This window comes from Pinus tabuliformis, chromosome 1_2 (assembly GCF_031772625.1).
Source record: "Pinus tabuliformis cultivar Carrire ecotype Pingquan chromosome 1_2, CPIR1, whole genome shotgun sequence".
NCBI lineage: Eukaryota > Viridiplantae > Streptophyta > Pinopsida > Pinales > Pinaceae > Pinus > Pinus tabuliformis.
This window is the reverse complement of record NC_142298.1, coordinates 980,964,129-980,982,720: the sequence shown is the minus strand read 5'-3', so window position 1 is coordinate 980,982,720 and position 18,592 is coordinate 980,964,129. Positions and strand designations below refer to the sequence as shown.

General features: G+C 39.7%; 1 pseudogene; it reads right to left on the bottom strand.

Moving 5' to 3' along the window:
* Nucleotides 1–16,538: 16,538 nt before the first annotated feature.
* On the bottom strand, nucleotides 16,539–18,086 carry LOC149209293 (G-type lectin S-receptor-like serine/threonine-protein kinase SD2-5 pseudogene; annotated as a pseudogene).
* Between the last annotated feature and the right edge of the window lie 506 nt (nucleotides 18,087–18,592).

Sequence of the window (18,592 nt, the reverse complement as noted above, 5' to 3'; positions counted from 1 at the left end):
TTATATTAGTAAATAGGTAAAATTAGTTTGTTGGTTGTTGAGTTTTGTTGAGAGATTTTTTCAACAAACCTTTTTTTTTGGAATCTATTGGATCTCATGAACACTATTTATGTGGCTTGTAATTTGACTTTGAATGAAAAATACTAATAATTTTGGGTAAGTTTGGCTTTTGAATCCGAGCCAACTCTGACTTAACTCGGGCAAGGAAAAATAATAAAGTCGTAATTTCTAAATACTTTGTGAGAGTGACAGTTTTCAGTCTATATAGGTTTGCGAAGTGTGAATCCGAGCCAACTCTGACTGAACTCCTCCGGGACTTAACTCCTTTACCGGAGGGCAAAAAAAATGGGGAAGTCATAATTTCTAAATACTCTTTAAATATAGGTTTGCGTGGTGTGAGAGTGAGAGTTGTCAGTCTATATGTATATATATATATATATAGTTGTGTGATATCCTAGACAACTCCCTTCCTGGATGGCCAAAAAAAGAGGGCCAAAGTTAATTTCTAAATACTCTGTAAATAGGTTTGCGCAGTGTGAGAGTGACAGTTTACAGTCTATCTGTATATCTATATATAGTTGTGTGATATATCATTTTCGTAGTGGTTGTCTAGTGAGCTTGAGGAGGAGAGAGTCGCTGCCTGGAGAGATTTACTAACGGAGGGAGCATCGTTCTGAGGACTTGTTCCAATGAGTTCTGTCGGCAGACGAGGCCCAGGGAGTCCTGCGCATGTCCAAAGTGCTGGACCCCTCACAGTCAAAATGGATGAACGTGAATCGGCCACCCTGCCGATCTGCGTTCGGATTATTTACGCTCAGATCCGCCCCTTGATCTGGTGACAGGTATTAGATGGACGCCTGTATACATTGCGGTCGAACAGTTCTTGGAGTCAGGAGTTAACTAAGAGCGACGTGCTCTGCTACATGATGGTGTTGTTGGAAATAATCACGGGGAGTGAGAATGCCATTGGACTTTAAACCTCCTTTCATTTCATGGATCCATAGCAGGATGGAAATGATAAAAGCAGTGAATCAGAGTAGAGAACTCGTGCGACCCTGTTGGCATGCCAAATAGAATAATACAGTCATTGTATTAGTCAAGTCGAGAAAACCCACCTCATCTCGTTTTTACCAGTGGACTTAACCTGTCGATGTCAACGATCTTCACCCGGAACTTCTATCCCGAGCAAACCCACCTCATCTCACTTTTTCCCACAGTGGAGAGGCCGAATGCATTGTGAGTGTACTGTAAATAAGATTTTTTGAACAAGGGATTTTGTTTTTCTTACAGCCTATGTGCCCTGTAACTGAGAGGGTTTCTTTCGTTGACTAACAATTGTTGCAAGAAGAGAGAAGTTTGTTGAGGCGTTTTTACTTTGGCAGCAGAAGAAATAATGCTTGCCTGCATTAAAGCTGTCTCTGCATTCATCAATAATTCAGATTGCAGAGGTCTCTTCATAAGTGATAGTTCCTATCCCTTTGCTTGGTAAGGCTGTTGGGTTCAATGTGCTTGCCAGGATAGGCTCCATAATCAGTCCAACTACTTATACTGGATACCATAGGCTCTGAAACGTGAAGTAGTGTTTGGTTTCCTGATGAGAAGAAAACATGACTGTTATTTTACATTTCAACCCTTAGCCGATACAAATGTACAGTCACTGGCTTTATGATTGTTAGGACTACAAATTTCACATACCTTAGAGTTTACTTCACCGAACCTGCAACTATGAGTTTTGTGACCATAATGGTCAGATTTGGCACCTTAAAAAAATTTCCAAAAGTTGTTTTCAACTTTGTTATCACTGTTTTCTTTTGTACTTGCCTGCTCTGGTTCCAGATCTTGCATCTGTTGATGGTGCAACTAAGAATTAGTGAGAGATTCGCTTTGTAAGAAGAAGTGGTACACATCCCCGAGTGCAGTGCAGAACCTTAAAGATAATGTACAATTGCCTTTATTCTACTTCAAAGGATAGGATTGCTTGTTTATATCGAAGGTCGTGAAAAACACGACTTTCATGCTTGTAAATTTTTTTACCAACCTCATCTCACTTTGGAGGCAGTGTTGGTTCAACGTCTATAATATGCATATATTATATTTTCGGGGACTCTAAAGGATGCATCGATTGGGTAAAGGGATTGTCATGTTTCTAGTTTCATCTTCTGACTTATTGGATGAAGCTCATTTTTATTTTGATCAATTCATTTCAGGGCATTGATTATCGATTAGGTAAAGGGATTGCCATGTCTCCAGTTTCATCTTCTGACCTATTGGATGAAGCTCATTCTTATCTTGATCAATTCATTTCAGGGCATTGATTTCAATCATATATAAGGAGCAGAACCTCATAGCTAATATTCTCTCAAAAGAGACATTTGAGCACCTCCTGGAGTCATTCATTATGCTGCTTTCTATGGGAACTCCAGATTTGATTGAAGCTCTATTCCGATATCATAGATTGGAGTAGCATATGGCTCTTGTTTTTTTTTCCTTTTTTTTTGTTGGGTAACAAAGCATTTCTAGACAGCAGATGAACTTTAAGTGGATGACAGCACAGTAATCCGTCTATTTTTATATTTTTATAATTTTCTTTGGGTTTCTTGTTGCTAAGTTTTATTATTTTCTTTTGGGTTTCTTGCTGCTAAGTTTTATTATTTTGTTTTGGGTAAAAAGGTAAAATTGTTTGTGTTAACATACAGGTTGTAAATTCGTTGCTCAATCTGGCATTTAACCTAACACCTCATCAATTTCTTTGGAAAAAGAACTTTGTGATGGTTCCTAATTTTGTTGTGTCATATGAAAGCAAAGAAATGACTTAGTTTTTCTTCACCAGGAAGGTCTTTTGCAATGCATGCATTTAAGTTACTGCGATTCGTGGGAGAAACAAAGTGAATAAAATGGTCAAGGGCATAGTTTAGTTTGGAATTTTTCGAGGCTTTCAGTTGGAATCTTTTTTAAATTATATTTTTAATGTAAAAATAAATTCAACTCAACTTCAGTAAAAGGATCTTGGCGTATTTTCTAATCAAAATCTCAATCATATTCCAGGTACAGATCACATCGAACATATAAAAAAATACACCCAAAATAACTTTTTAATCAGGATATCAATGTCAATAGGTGAAAGCACATATTTCATGTCAGAACAAAGGAAAAAGCCAGACAGATAGCATTCTATTAATGAACTTAAATGCATAGATGGAGGGGGGATGTGATACCCATAGATCCTTTACAAACTCACTCCTTGCGGATTCTTCAGAAGTATGAAAAAAATACTTGCTTTTAGTTGTTTGAAGAAAACTCGGCACTTTGCTGAAACGGAAAATGCTTATTTTTATTTGTTTGTAAACAAACTCAGCACTCTGCATATCCTTGAAAAAATTGAAAACAAACAAACAAATAAACTTACTTTTACAGTTTTAAAGAAACTCAGCACATGCTAACTCTTCACCAGAAAATAAAAACACTTATGTTCAGCTATGGATTAAAATTTTAGAATCCCACTTTTGGGTTGTTCAGAAACATAAGGAGACACATCTTCAGCTCAAGAAGACTCATTTTAAGGCCAAATATACTGCCAAATGTACATAGTTTTGTAGAGACCTATGCCTTAGCGGTCCAAATCAGGCTGCGTCTCGTCGTCGAGCGAGCGGGTGAAAGGAAGCTTCTCAGAAAATTGCCTTAATCAACCTTTTGCTCGACAATTCGAGGGATATTGAGGCGCTCGGTCAATTGTGTGCAAATAACCTATGGTCAAGCAAGTTGCATTCCATGGATCCTCTAATGCTAAGAAGCCTCTTGAGGAGTCTTCATCTTCATCTCCATTACCTTCCACAAAAGTGGGTTTGGTTATTTCTGCATTTATGTGTGAAGTTGTAGATTTGATCAAGGTTGCGATGGAAATCCTATATCTGTCAGTTGTCGCCCTATTCTTGAGATATTTTCCACTTCATGGCTATTCCATTTGTCAAAAACCTCTTCATCTTACTGCTTTTGCTACAAATAGGAGAGGTCTTCTTTTGTTGTAGGGCTCTTCTTGTACCCAAGTTGACGCCATTACTCGAGATCTCTTGAACTTTTCAATCTTCGTGAGACCAATCTTTGGTGGTACTTTCTATATCTAAGTGAAAACAGTAGGTCTAGTATCTACACTTGCTACCAGAATTCAAGATTAGACAGGAATCCCTTCCATCTTTAAGTGCCTCCTACATAAATGTAGGTAACTTCAAGAAGGGAATTCACTCAGAGAATATGGCATAACCAAGGACACTACAATCTTCCTAGTTTCAAGGTTAAACGATAGAGCCAAAGGTTGGGGTGCACCCTTTGCTTCTTAATGTATGGTCTTAGGGATGCCTTTAAGCTAGGGCTATCTCATCCAACCTCCAAAGAGCTTTCAAGGCTAGTCTTCATTGTGAATCAAGCTAAAGATATTCCAACTATCAAAGTGAAGCATCGCGAATCCCATAATTCTTACATGGATTAGTTGAAGCATGGCATTATTTGTTGTTTTAATGGGTTATGGTCATCAACATTTGTGCTTTGGGAATGGGTTAATTAGTCCTGGCTCCCGAATACAGATTTGTCTTTTTATTCAAAGGGTTTCTTTGTATTGTATTTTAAAGATATTCAAGATTATCGAAAGGTTTTTGAACAAGGACTCTATTTTTAGGGTCGGTCTTGGCTCTTTTTTAAACCATGGTTTACTGGTTTTAACCCTCTTTGTATGCCATCTCTGACCATTCTAGTTTGGGTTAGACTCCTGAATATGCCTTTGAATTTACTACATTGAGAGGTCTTAGCTGATGTGGGAAATTCACTCGATTGTTTCATTAAGGTAGACACAAAAAGGTTTGAGAAGGGTATTGTAATCTTTGCTCACATATGTGTTGAAATAGATCTTTGTAGAGCACTGTCTGGTAAAATTCTTCTCAATTGGAGGGGCATTATTTTTTCATAGCTAGTGGAGGGCTATGAAAATACGATTTTCTGTTGCAGGATCATCAATAGGCCAGTCATCTCCATAATTTTTGCCCTTGTCCTCATGGACTCTCTCCTCCTCTGTATGTTAAGAATAAGATCCAAGGATGACAAGATCCAAATGATCCATTAGGATATAAGAAACCTTCAACTAAAAAGCAATATAACATGCAACAATAGAAAACCTCTACAACTAAATTGAGTGCTTTAGCCTCAGTTTAACCTCATGTAGTGCCATATTATCCTTCAAATGTCGAGGTTCACCCCTCAAATGTAGACGCAAGAGACACAATTGTGTCCGTAAATTCATCAATGAGTGAGCACAAATATTTCCATGAATCAGATCCCTCAGATAGTGATATGGAAACAACTACAATTACAAACCCCCTGGAATTGAGTCAGATAGTGATATGGAAACAACTACAATTACAAACCCCCTGGAATTGACATTGACTCAAGGAAATGCAATAATTGTCTCCTCTACATCTATTTCTGACAACTCCTTAAAATTAATTGATGTTCATAAGAAAAAGGAAAAAGTGACCTTTGAAAAATCCCCGATCAATCATGAGGTCAATTGCCATGGTAACAGTAAATGTATGAGCATTTTCATTTTTAGGTTATCTTGTCTTTTGATTTTGGTTTTGGATGGATTCCTTAGGTACTATCCAATCCAAATTCCTTAATTTTCATGTAATCTTAGGTTAGTTTGGCTTTATATATTGGATTCCTTTGGACTTCCCCTAGAACTAACCAAGCCAAATTCTTAATTTGTATGTACTTAATTGATTAAAAAGTAATACAATTTTTAATTCACCAAAAAAAAATTCAAAATACAAACTCCATATATACATTAAAAATACAATTTAAACAACAAAAAATTATATACAAAACATAAAACCATTATTTTGTAAATTACTTGGTAAAACATCATCAATTACTTTGGAAAGAGAATTTTATAATTTCTCTATCATGCCAAAGAAAATAAATGAGTTTATTGTCTTTTTATGTCATTGTTGACATCTATGATGGTTTGTAGCTATTAGTTTGTTCGTACTTGATTTTATTTTCAATTTTCTATAGTGAACATTATGCTTTTCCTTGAAATTTTTGGGTGACCTCAGCGTGTCGTTGCATATCGAGCTCCGGGTTTCGAGGGTGGACGTCATCCTTCCATGCACTATTGACCAGGCTGATCAGACAATACAAGGGGCTTACTGCAAAGACGATTCTGCATACATCTAAGAGTTAAGTTCAACCTGCTTTCAGCTATAGTGCCGTAAATTTTGTTTTAAGAGTATTGGTGGAAAATTTATCAAGGGATTATCGATAAGTGCATTTCTAATTAGACTAAGCCTATAAGTGGAACTAGTTTTCTGTAGTTTCGAGTTGTTTTCCGTGTTCAAAGGTTCTGCGCCATTTTCTTGCCATTGTGGAGCTCACTGACGCTGGAATTCCCATGTATGTTCCTGTAGCGAGGAGCAGAGTTTCCAGACAACGTTAATATATAGTTCGGGTAAGCGGATTGCTTGATTCTACCAATGGAAACTTGGTGATTTTTTGAGATCTCCTTGCGAGCAAACTCTGTTTTAATTCGTGATTTTATTTCTTAACAAAAAATTATGTAGTTTGTGGGTAAATATAAAAATAACACCAAAGTTTTAGTGTTAAATTGAGGTGGACATTGCGGGGTCGAGTTTGGATTCTTTGAATGCAATGCTGTAGGAGAAAACCAGTTAGTAATTGACCACAATTAAGTCGAAAGTTGACCCATCTTTGCATTTCCACAAGTCCTGTGAGCAAGGTGCCGATTCCATATGGTCTACTTTTAAATAGTTGGGGGTTTTAGAGTTCTATTGGAATTCAAAATGCGGTCTTGTATGGAATTTTGTTTAATAATCAATATAAAAGTTCTATGTTTTTCTATAATGGTTACAACGAAAATTTTCAAGAATTTAACACTCTGAAATTTTCCAAATCGGAAGTATACACATCTTTACATTTTGAAAAGACTCGTGAGCAAGGTGCTGACCTTCCGACTATCTATAACACCACGATATGAAGTCGGTCAAATGGTTCTTGGTCAGAGGAGGAATTCCCTGGAATTCTTGGTCAAGAGGTGGTCATGGTTCTTGGACTCTCTTGTAACTCCTGTGGGTACCCGTTCGAGTAGCACATTAGAAAAAATCGCACATAGGCCACATTTCCACATACCCCTTGGTATATCAAAAGCCCCCTATGCTCACTTGAAACCTAGCGTTAGATAAGTCGTCAACCATCTTGTTGTTATAGCACACTGAGAACAATAATCGGGGAGATTACACAGACATACGATAGGGTAGTCGGGTAGTACGACTAAGGGTACGGTTAATCCTCCTTAGTTAGTGCCCTGAAAGATTGGTATTAATTAGAAAAATGACCTCCTCACCAGGTCAGAGGAGAAATACATGATCACTGAAGGACTGACCAAGTTCACAGGCCTAGTTGTCAAGCTAACGTTGTCTAAACACTAGCAACCTGCTTTATAAAGCTTCCTAGCAAGGCTAAGGGTGCATTAGTGCATAGGGTAACTCTGTTTGTTACCTCAGGAAGAGTGTTAGTGAACCTTAATGAGTTTCTATGGGTCAAGGGAACAAGTTGACCGAGTAATATCCCAAGATTCTCTCCTATGCAAGCTCACAAAAGCAGTGAAACATCAGAACTCGACCTGTTTGTAGGAATTACTAATTCCTAATAGAGTATACAAATGAAAAAGAGCACAAAAGCATGGAAACATCATTGTTTTTGCCTAATGGAACTCATGAAGGACTTGGAAACCCTATCCTCACATGCTATATATGCAAGGCTAGGGCCATTATGAAAGAGGTCGAACCATTTGAAAGGATTTCCTATTTGAGTGTTGAGCAGAGTCTCAGACTAAGGCATTAGAAGAGGTGAAGAAGGGAGAGAGAGAGAGGATTTGGAGGGGTAAGGGCAGGCTGATACAACTGATGGTTGTAATCACTCTTTCTACATCAATTTAGAACTTCAATTGTGTTGTCCACTCTGTGATGTTGGTAATATAACTTGTTTATATTTTTATGTAACATTGTTAGCATGAGTGACTTAGATATATGAAAGTAGATATCTTTATATGTTCATGCATTGTTTATCAAGGTTTTATGCTGTGATATTACTCTTGTCTTTTCTATGTGAAGTTTTTGATCTAGAGATGGCTCAAGGGTCTTCCGCCTAGCTACGTTACGCTCTCCAGCAACACCACATTAAGACTAAGGTAATAAGTCATTCTCGCTTTGATATGAATTCGTTAAGCATAGATATTCATGCATCTTTGTGATAGTTGCAGATAATTTTACAGTTTGTCGAACATCCCAGGAAGATCCTTGAGGGTTTCTACATCACCAAACAATCATACATTAATCCCTATAGCAGAATTGGCGATTTTGCTAGGGACTACACTTAGTTCCTAGTTTTTCCCAGAATGTTCCTAGATCTCTCTTTCTTACAGACCTTCTTGGACTTCTTCATTCCCTTTCTGACTACTCAGGACTATACAACACCCTTCTCTCAGTGCTCAGCCCTAGATCTGGTCCCCACAACCTATTTTTTTAGCATTTTTCCTCACTAACATTTTCTACCAGTGTAAACAGTGTTTTATAAAGCACCGTGTCCTCATAAATAGTGTGTTAGTGTTGCAAGTAACTCTATGTAGCCTCTAATAGAGAGCGTTAGCCACCCATTTCTTGATAAACAACTAGCTTTGTGACCCCATGGATTGGGAAATCTTCTTGTAGACTGATCAAGGATCTGTAGCTATTATTTCTAGCTTGATCTGTGTTTTGAACAATTTTTTTTTAACAAAGTAAGTTTACTTCTTAAAGTTTTTGTTTCCATTAAAGAAAAAATACAAAAAAAATTATTGTTTTCTGCTTAGCTAGTTAAATCTGCATTATTTGGATTCAAAACGTTGTTAGTGAGACTTGTAGTTCTATTGGTTATGCTAGTGTTTATTGAATATGATGCATGGTATATATATTGATTTATGAATGACTCTCCCTTTGTAGAAGAAGCTTATTCATCAAAAGTGAAAATTTACAAGCATTGTTTTTGCATGATTTGAGTCGAAGTCCCATATAACTTCATACGTCAATCACTACCAAAGAATCTAATGAAGTACATTTAAAATCTACCTAATAAAATCAATCAGCAACTCTTTTGAGAGTAAACACACATTAGTTTAGGCTAGGATCTTGGGATGGGTAGTGTGAGTTAACTGCCCAAGACCATACACTGAAACTAGCGTCATTAAAGACAGAAATCCTTCTACACTCATACTATCTGGGACTACTCCAGTAAAAGTGGAGCTAAGTACAAGACAACATCGGATTGTAAGTGAAGGTAGCCTACCTTTTCTTACATCTCCTTTGGGTATTCTGTGCATCAGGGATCCCTTTACAGGTATTGGAGCTAAGTCAGGGACTCAGGTATCCTGCCCACACAGCATATTTTCTGTGACTATATCCCCTCCGATAGTGTCTGTGATTTGAGGTATCGTTAGTTGACATACTTTTAGGGAAGAACACAAGGTGACTAGGCCTGGCTACCCTAGTACCTAACACACACAAACCTACTCTGTATTGGGTTTTTGGGAGGGTGCTCGTTTTCACAAGAGTACTTGTCCCCTTAACTTGAGGTTCGGGCAAAGCTCAAGAGTAATCATAACTATACATTTTTCCAACCCCCTTTGTTATTCATTGTGATACTAGGTTTCATCTCCAGCGATCGGTTCTTATCAGACAGGGTCACTTCCCTTTGCTTGTTGACTGATTTCCTTAGTGTATTTTTTTTTATATATTTTAAGTCCCATATTGTTATCATCAAGACTTTAAGAAATATCACTGTAAAATCTATGGATAAAATTTATTGGTCACTGTAGCTACATCTGGCCATCATAGTCAATCTAGATAGTTGCTAGGTCTTCCCCAACTCATTGTGGAGGACCTGTCGAGCCCCAGTGAATAGGATTCCCTATCTTTAGGCAATCAGTCTCTGAGATCTAACATAGAATAAATTTGGACATCACATGATTCAAGCTTACCAGAAGATTTCTTTACTGAAGGATTCCTTCCTCCATACAATCCTATGATCATGAATCCGTTCAAACCACTCTGCATTCCTATTGCATTTGTACTTTCTTTGTCTTTTGTTGGAGCTGCACCACCCATCCCATTGACAACTGACAGGTTGTGGGATTTTGCGCACACTTTTGGTCCACCACCACAGCCCCAGTCGATAGTCAATACCGCACCTCTGATGGCAAACCTTTCTATCCCATGTGTCCTAGGTCCAAACCCTATCATGATATCCACCACGAGTGGAACCCAATACATTCCCAATTCCACCCCTTTTGTGTCATCCCTCGGACCTTTGACAAGTGCTACATATAGCGGTCCTTCTAACGCTCAATATAACATAGTTAGCAATGGTCTCGTCAACTACCCCTATGGTTGGCATCCATTGTTTAGTTCTAACCCCCAAGTTTAGATGCCTACGGGCACAGTTCCCAATATGGATATACCGATCAGGAATGTAACAGTTCCCCCTCCATTTATAGGACTACAGGTACTGTCATTGATTGACATGAACACTCCATATGTCAGTCAATGACCTATAGTTAGTTACGTGGCGAGCGGGAACCCTCGACAACATCCCAATCAATCCATTTGGGCACCCTACTTTCAACCTCAAATGAGTCAAGGGGGCACTCCTTATCCTAAGGGCACTTCCAACCCCTAGTCCAAAAACCCCTGTGGAAACCCACAGTACACAACTGTACCCCAAGGAAGTTACTATACCACGCAACCTATGTATAATAATAGAAACAACATGATGGGAGGACCGCAAGGATCCTCGAGTGATATTTCATCACCTTGGTGTGATTCGGGGGCATCAAACACCTTGAATTTCTTGGCAATTCTTGATATCCCTGACTTGTACAAACTCACAAATGACCCCATCTATCACATCTTACTTTGGCCACCAATCCTACATAAAATCCCGACAAACATCCCAAAGGTCAAAGGGAAACAAGGGGAGGATCTGGGTATACACATCACCACCTATCATTTATGTTGTGTTTCTAACTCCATGGTGGATGATAGTGGTACATCGAGTTACCACGTGTGTCAGTCAATACCTTTGGCGCTTTAGCGATGTAATTCTTAAAGAAATTCCATCTACCCTTCCACTATGAAACTGGGACAGAACGGCTCATTCCATTACATCATGACACCGCCACCCACATCTCTGATCATATACATGAATGGAGACATAGGCGGAGGCTAGTCAAAGCTCCCCTCCCATACTATCTATTAGCGAATTGGATCTGCAAGTCTCTACTCCCGCAAATCACTAAGCATGTTACGTTAGGTGGTGCGATCATGGAATACCAATCCATTCATCATGCACAACACTTAGATTTGATATATTCACAATTTGGCACTTTACACGATGTCATTCCCAATGCCCCTCGTAACTCCAATGCTCCCGCTACTCATCATCTTGGAGTGCACGTCGATGGTATTATCGGCGCTACCTCTGAGGCTGTTAGAAAACAACTCAGTGATCACATTGCCCAGTAGTAAGTTGACCCCTCTACCAAATCAATTGCTCTTCCTACCACCATGATCAACTCTGTGCAGTCTACACAAAAACATGGTGGTAAGAACAAGAAGAATAAGAAAAAGACCACTCCTTCTAAAGAGCAGTCAACAAAGCAGTACAACCCAAAGTAGAAGGCTCTTACACCTTCTGATGATGGAATGGACAAACCTTCATAGTTCCCTTGAAAAATATGTGCAGAAGACCACATGATATATCGTTGTCCACATCTTTAGGAATGCACATATTTCATCGCCAAAAATAACGTCGGTAGGACCCCTGCAGTCCTAAATAATCCTTTACCTGCTCAGTAGCAACAACACCTTGTTTCAAGCCAACCCCAACCCCCACTAGGGGGCAACGACCATTCACATCATCCTTCAGCTGGTGAAGGACCATCTACCATTTACATGTTTGAAATGGTAGATCTACAAACCAGAGCCAAATCTTATGGATCTCTAGTCACTAATGTTGAGTAAGCCTCCTCGAGTCAAAACCCATTGCCACGTAACGATATTCATATCCAAAATCCAGTTGATGATCTTGTGATTTGCCCCCCAAAAGGGGCACTTCGTCGTACAATGCATAATACATATGTATGTGCTGCCCAGAACTACAGTATTGTAGAAGATTTGGTGTACGCACCATTAGCTATGTTGGTGCTCAAAGTATTACAAACTTTTCTAGCACAAAGGAAAGCTCTACCTTGGGCAATTGGTGGTATCAACCCTCAAGATTCCATGCTTGCAATTTTCGAGATGGACAAATGTAAACCTCCCCTTTCACACCAGCCTGCATTTCGGGTGCAAATATTTTCGAAAGGGTGAGGAATACATAGAACTACCATTGATGAAGGTGCTTCAACCTGCATCATGTTGGCTTCATGTTAGCTCACTTTGGGTTCTCCAACCCTATCCCTACCATCGAATTCCCTTAAATCTTTTAATGCCGACACTTTCATCCCAAAAGGTTACCTAGCTAGCTACCCCATCACTTTGAATGGGAAAATGGTAATGGTGGACATCGAAGTTGTAGATAGAAATCTCGACTATAATCTATTTTTGGGTCATAGTTGACTTAGGAAATGACTGCCATTATGTCTACTGTCTTTCACATCCTCCTATTTCCATTGGATGGAAAGATAGTCAAAGTGGACCAACTGTCCTTTTCAACCCCTGATTATTCCCTGTTACCCAATGGCTCTGTACCCTTAGTGGGTGGTGTACCTGACTCTTACATCAATATCAGTACCGATCTATTGAAAGGCTCTTCCCTAATGGGTTGTTTCCATCTTCTGCCACTCGCGTTTCCGCAGACGGTCTCTATGGTTTCATCCATTCCTCACAAACCGACCGATCATTGGATCCTCCAGGCCCTTTCAGACATTGACACTTACGGAGACAAAATGTCGCTGTCACCAACTAAATTGGCTAACCAAGCCATTCAATTTGCATCTGAATCTCTAGTCACTTTGGTCACGACCAATGGTACCACCTCCCCTCCCATAACTGCTCCTTCTTTCAATCTGCTCAATCAAGTCCTACCTTTGGACAAAGATATTAGAGAGATCATGTGTTTAGAAGAGCGACCTTGGGAGGAATCTCACCATCATGTTTCGATATTTGATGTAGACATGATGTCTCTTCAAATCCTGTCATTTGACATATGTGAAACTGTTTCCTCACCTTATACAACTATCCAAACTTTGGACTTGGAGGGAAACATGGGAAATATTTTGAAGCCATTGCTCATCGATATTTCTTTCAAGACAGGCATCATGGAAAACATCTAGGTTGGAGTCGATTGTACTCCTCAGGAAACTGCAAGCTTCACCTGCCTTTTTAAGGAATTTCATGATGTATTCGTTTGGTCTTACGAGGAAATGCTCGGCATAGATCCATCTATTGTTGATCATGAGATCAAGATATATGACAATGCCAAGCCTATCCACCAAAGGCTTCGACCAGTCCACCCCCGAAAAACGGAAACCATAAAAACTAAGGTGGAAAAGTTGTTACGTGCTGGTTTAATCTACCTCGTTCCCTTAACAGAATGGGTTTCCAATTTGGTTCTCGTCGATAAGAAACAAGGTACCATCTGTGTATGTTTCAACTATCGAGACTTGAATTTTGCATGTCCAAGGGATAATTACCTGACACCGTTCATCAATCAAATCATCGACGACTGTGCCAGTTGTGAATCATTCTCATTCATGGATGGTTTCTCAAGTTACAATCAGATTTCAATAAAACCAATAGACCAGCACAAAACTACCTTCATTTTCCTTTGGGAAATATTTGCCTATCGAAAACTCCCATTTGGTTTAAAGAATATTGGAGCAACATTTCATAGGGCCATGGACTATGCATTTCATGATATCAGACATATCACTCAAGCTTGCTTGGATGACCTTCCAGCCCATTCCAAGAAGCGAGCACAACATCTAGATCATTTACGAGCTATCTTTCCTAGGTGTTAGTTTTATAACATACGCCTAAACCGCATAAATGAATTTTAATTATCGAGTCTGGACGCTGACTTGGTTTCATTATCTCCAAGTACAAGATTAGGGTTGATCCGGATAAGGTAAAGGAAATTACTCAATTTCCTGAACCACAATCCATTTTGCAGCTCCAACATTTGCAAGGGAAAGAAAACTTCTTACGATGGTTCACCATAAATTACGCTGAGTAATGAAAGGCTTTATGCACCTACTTAAGAAGGGAGTGCAATACCTATGCGATGATCAAGCTCAACGATCATTTGATGCCTTCAAAAAGGCTCTTATATCAACCCCACTCCTTTGTGCTCCCAACTATGGGAAGGAGTTTCTTCTATACCTGGCAGCCTCGCCATCCTCTCTAGGAATGGTCTTGGTTCAAACTCACGATGACCTAAGTGAGCATGTGATATATTACATGTCAAGGGGCCTGGTTGGGCCCGAAATCAGATATTCACATGTGGAAAAGTTGTCCTTGGCAGTTGTCTTTACTGTCAACCGCTTCTGACATTACATACTGCTATGACAGACTATTGTCATTGCCTCGGAGAATCCCATGAGACACATTTTTTCTCGTCAAGTCATTGGAGGGAAATATTCCAAATGGACAGTGATCCTCCAATAATTTGATTTGGTTTTCACCACTGCGAAGGAAAAAAATTCTTTAGTCTTCGCCGAACTTTGTTAAATCTTCCCATTGTCGATCCTAACAAGATAGTCCACGATCCTCTTCTAAATGAAGCTCTCTATCTTATTGACTCTATTGACCCTTGGTATGTTGACATTCTTGTCTACCTCTAGGCACAACATTTCCACCCTGAACTATTGTCAGGTGACCATCATCGCATCTGCCACCAAGCACCTGAACTATCGTCAGGTGACTGTCATTAGATCCGCCACCAAGCACAGCACTATTTACTGCTTAATGATATGTTATATCACCATGGTGCTGATATAGTTCTTCGACGTTGCCTCACTCATGAGGAGGCAGAACACATTTTAAATGACTACCATGCTGGGGCAGGTGGCGAGCATCTTTCTCGCATATCTTCTGCTCAAAAAATTCTGTGCACAAGCTACTACTGGCCAACCTTGTTCAAATATTGTATCAAGGCTATCCAATAGTGCCACCCTTGTCAAGTGTTTACAAATCAAATGCGTGCTCCACTGGCCCTACTGCACCTGGGTATCTCTGTCAGCCCCTTTGCCAAATGGGGGATAGACTTCGTAATTTCCAACCCCACTTCGTCTGTTAGATAGAACTATAGTATTGTAGTTCTGGACTATTTCATGAAATGACCCGAAGCCCTTCCCACCTTCCGAGCCAATAGAGAAACCATGGAACTATTCCTGTTCAATCCAATCATCTGTCACTTCAGTGTGCCCCACATGATCGTTACAGACCATGGTTCTCATTTTCAGAATCACATGATGTCTGACTTAACATCATTGCTTAGTTTCACCCGGATCAATCATCCTCCTACTACCCCCTAGCTAATGGTAAAGTAGAGGTCATCAATGGTGTCTCAGAGACCGTGATCCGCAGGTTAGTATGGAATCACAAAACCCACTAGCATTGAATGTTATATCCTGTGATGTGGCTGTACCAAACTTTAGTAAAAACTACTACAGACTTCACCCCTTTTCAACTAGCTTATGGCCTAGAAGCAATTTTATCAATCGAGTGTCAAATTCCTTCCTTACAAATCGTCATTGAACTCTTGCTCGATACCATTTCCGAATTGGTCAGAGGAGGAATTCCCTGAAGAGTCATCTATCAAGGTGGAGGAATTCCCTGGATGGCCAAAAGTGGCTGGAATCTGGGCAACAAATTTTCAAAAAGTCTTGTAGAGGCAGTGTTTGAATCGTGTTTTTAATGGTGGAAATAGAATTTCCATAACTTTCAGGGCAATTCCTCCAACTAGTTAAACTACAACATTTTGTAGGAGTAGACCACTAGAATTGACAACAACTAAGTCAGAAATTGCCCATGTTTCAAAAGTTGGCCCATATTTCTATTTCCACAATTCTTGTGAGCAAAGTTGCCCCATATCGTTTGCTTTTAAATAGCCGTGGGTTCAGAATTCTATTGAAATTCAAAATACAATTTTGTTTAATAATCAATATAAAACCTCGATGTTTTTCCATAACTTTTAAGATAATTTTTTTTCAGAAATTTAACTCTCTAAAATTTGCTAATAGGCAACAATGCATCATGTATAATAACTTGAGGTCCCAGGACACTTATATATTACAATTACGAGGCAATTTAAAATTACAATTTTATAAATTTTGCATCACATTTGAATTAAAATCAATAGAAAAAACAGTTTAAACAGAAGAACTAAAAATTCAAATTCAACAATTTGTTGATTCTTTAAAAGAATAGAAAAATGCTTATTTTAAGTTGTTTGGGAAAACCCAGCATTCTACATATTCTCGAAGAGAATGAAAAAAACGCTTATTTTGGTTGTTTCGAAGAAACTCAGCACTGGCTAACTCTTTATCAGAAAGAAAAAACACTGCGGATAAAATACGAGAATCCCCTTTTGGGTTGTTCAGAAACATAAGCAGACACACTTTCAGCTGAAGAAGAGTGATTTTAAGGCCAGATATAATGCTAAATGTACATAGTTTTGTAGAGACCTGTGCCTTAGCGGTCCAAATCGGGGGGCGTCTCGTCATCGTCAAGCGAAGGGGCGAACGGAAGCGTGCAGGATAATGGAGGATCCATCAACTCCAGATCTCCTTCCAATAGTCGCACCAACGTTCCCATTGAAGGTCTCATTGCCGAATTGCTCTGAATACACCACAGGGCTGTCTTTATCAACCGATAAGCCTCATCCATCTCCTCTGGTCTTTTCAATTTCAACCCACTCTCAATCAATTCATCCATTTTCCCTTCCCTGGCCTTCTTGAAAGCAAGAGAAGGAAAATACCAATTTTCCGAATCCTGAGAGTTATCCACATTCCTGCTCCCCCTGATTATTTCCAGAAGGACCATCCCGTAGCTGAACACATCCGTCTTGTAAGTGATTCCCCACCCCATAAACCACTCGGGGGCCATGTACCCGGGCGTCCCTCTCACCCCTGTCACCACACGACTCTCCGAATCTCTTTTCAGAGACCTCGCCATGCCGAAATCGGAGACTTTCGCTTTGAAATCCTCATCCAACAGAATGTTCTGAGGTTTGACATCCAGATGCAGAATACCAAGTCTCGACTTTTCGTGCAGGTATGCAAGTCCCCGGGCTGTGCCGAGAGCAATGGAATATCTGGTCTTCCAATCCAACTTTCTGTCCGAAGCGATCAGCCATCTATCCAGAGACCCGTTGGGCATAAATTCGTAGACCAGAATACGATGCGGACCTTCCACACACACACCTCGCAAGCTCACTAGATTGGAATGATTTAGGGACGATATGGTGACGATTTCTGCACAAAACTCCCGCTGTCCATGCCCAGTCTGATTCAGTAAACATTTCACGGCAACTTGAGTACCATCAGTCAAGGTTCCTTCGTAGACTTTCCCAAATCCTCCCCTTCCAATCTCTTTGCTGAAGCTGCCTGTGGCTGTATCCAGGGCCTGGAAACTGAATATCGTTGGAAGACCTGTCAAACTCCTCAGATAATCTCTATTAAATCATCTGGCGCAGCTTCAATCGCGTGGTTAGGCGAAATCTCGACACCTACAATCTCACTGGGAGAAGAAATCTTTGCACCTTCGATTGCCCTGGAACGAGAACGTTCTTTCCGTTGTTTCCACCGTAAAAAGAATCCCCGCGCCAGAAAGACAGCTAATATGCTTATTAGGATCACGACAGTGATAAAGAATGCAATACGAAATCTACCATTGAGAATGCCAAACAGACATAAAAGAAAAATCAACCAAGTACCAGCAGAGACCGTTTTGGGTTGCGCTTGATAAGTCTATATAAAAAACCGCCATAATTCCGGTTCTGGGGAGCGTCCATCTCCCTTGTTCACCTGCAGACAATGTGCAGAGTGATACCATTTCCCTCACTTTTTATGGATAGAGAGCTCTTCATATCAAACTTTAGACCATTCTAATATAGTGATTGATTTGACATTAGGTTAATCACATTCATGTAAATTCTTAAGCATCTGTACAGGTTACATGAGAAGCCTGGAGTGTAGGCGTGGGCATTAATAGACCCTTCCATTTTCTATGGGTGTATTTTGCTGAAAAGGGATGATTTCGCTCTTTCAAGTTACCTTCCAGTGTCACGGATTTCTTCGATGAATAGACCCATTGATTTTCTATGGCTGTATTTTGTTGAGAAGGCATGATTTCGCTCTTTCGAGTTACCTTCCAGGTGTCGCGGATTTCTCCGATGAAATTTGTACTTACAAGTCAGTCGAAAAGTCTATCTTAGGAAAACTTGAACGCCCATTTCACTTCGTGTATATATTTGGGTTTAGTTGGTTAAAATT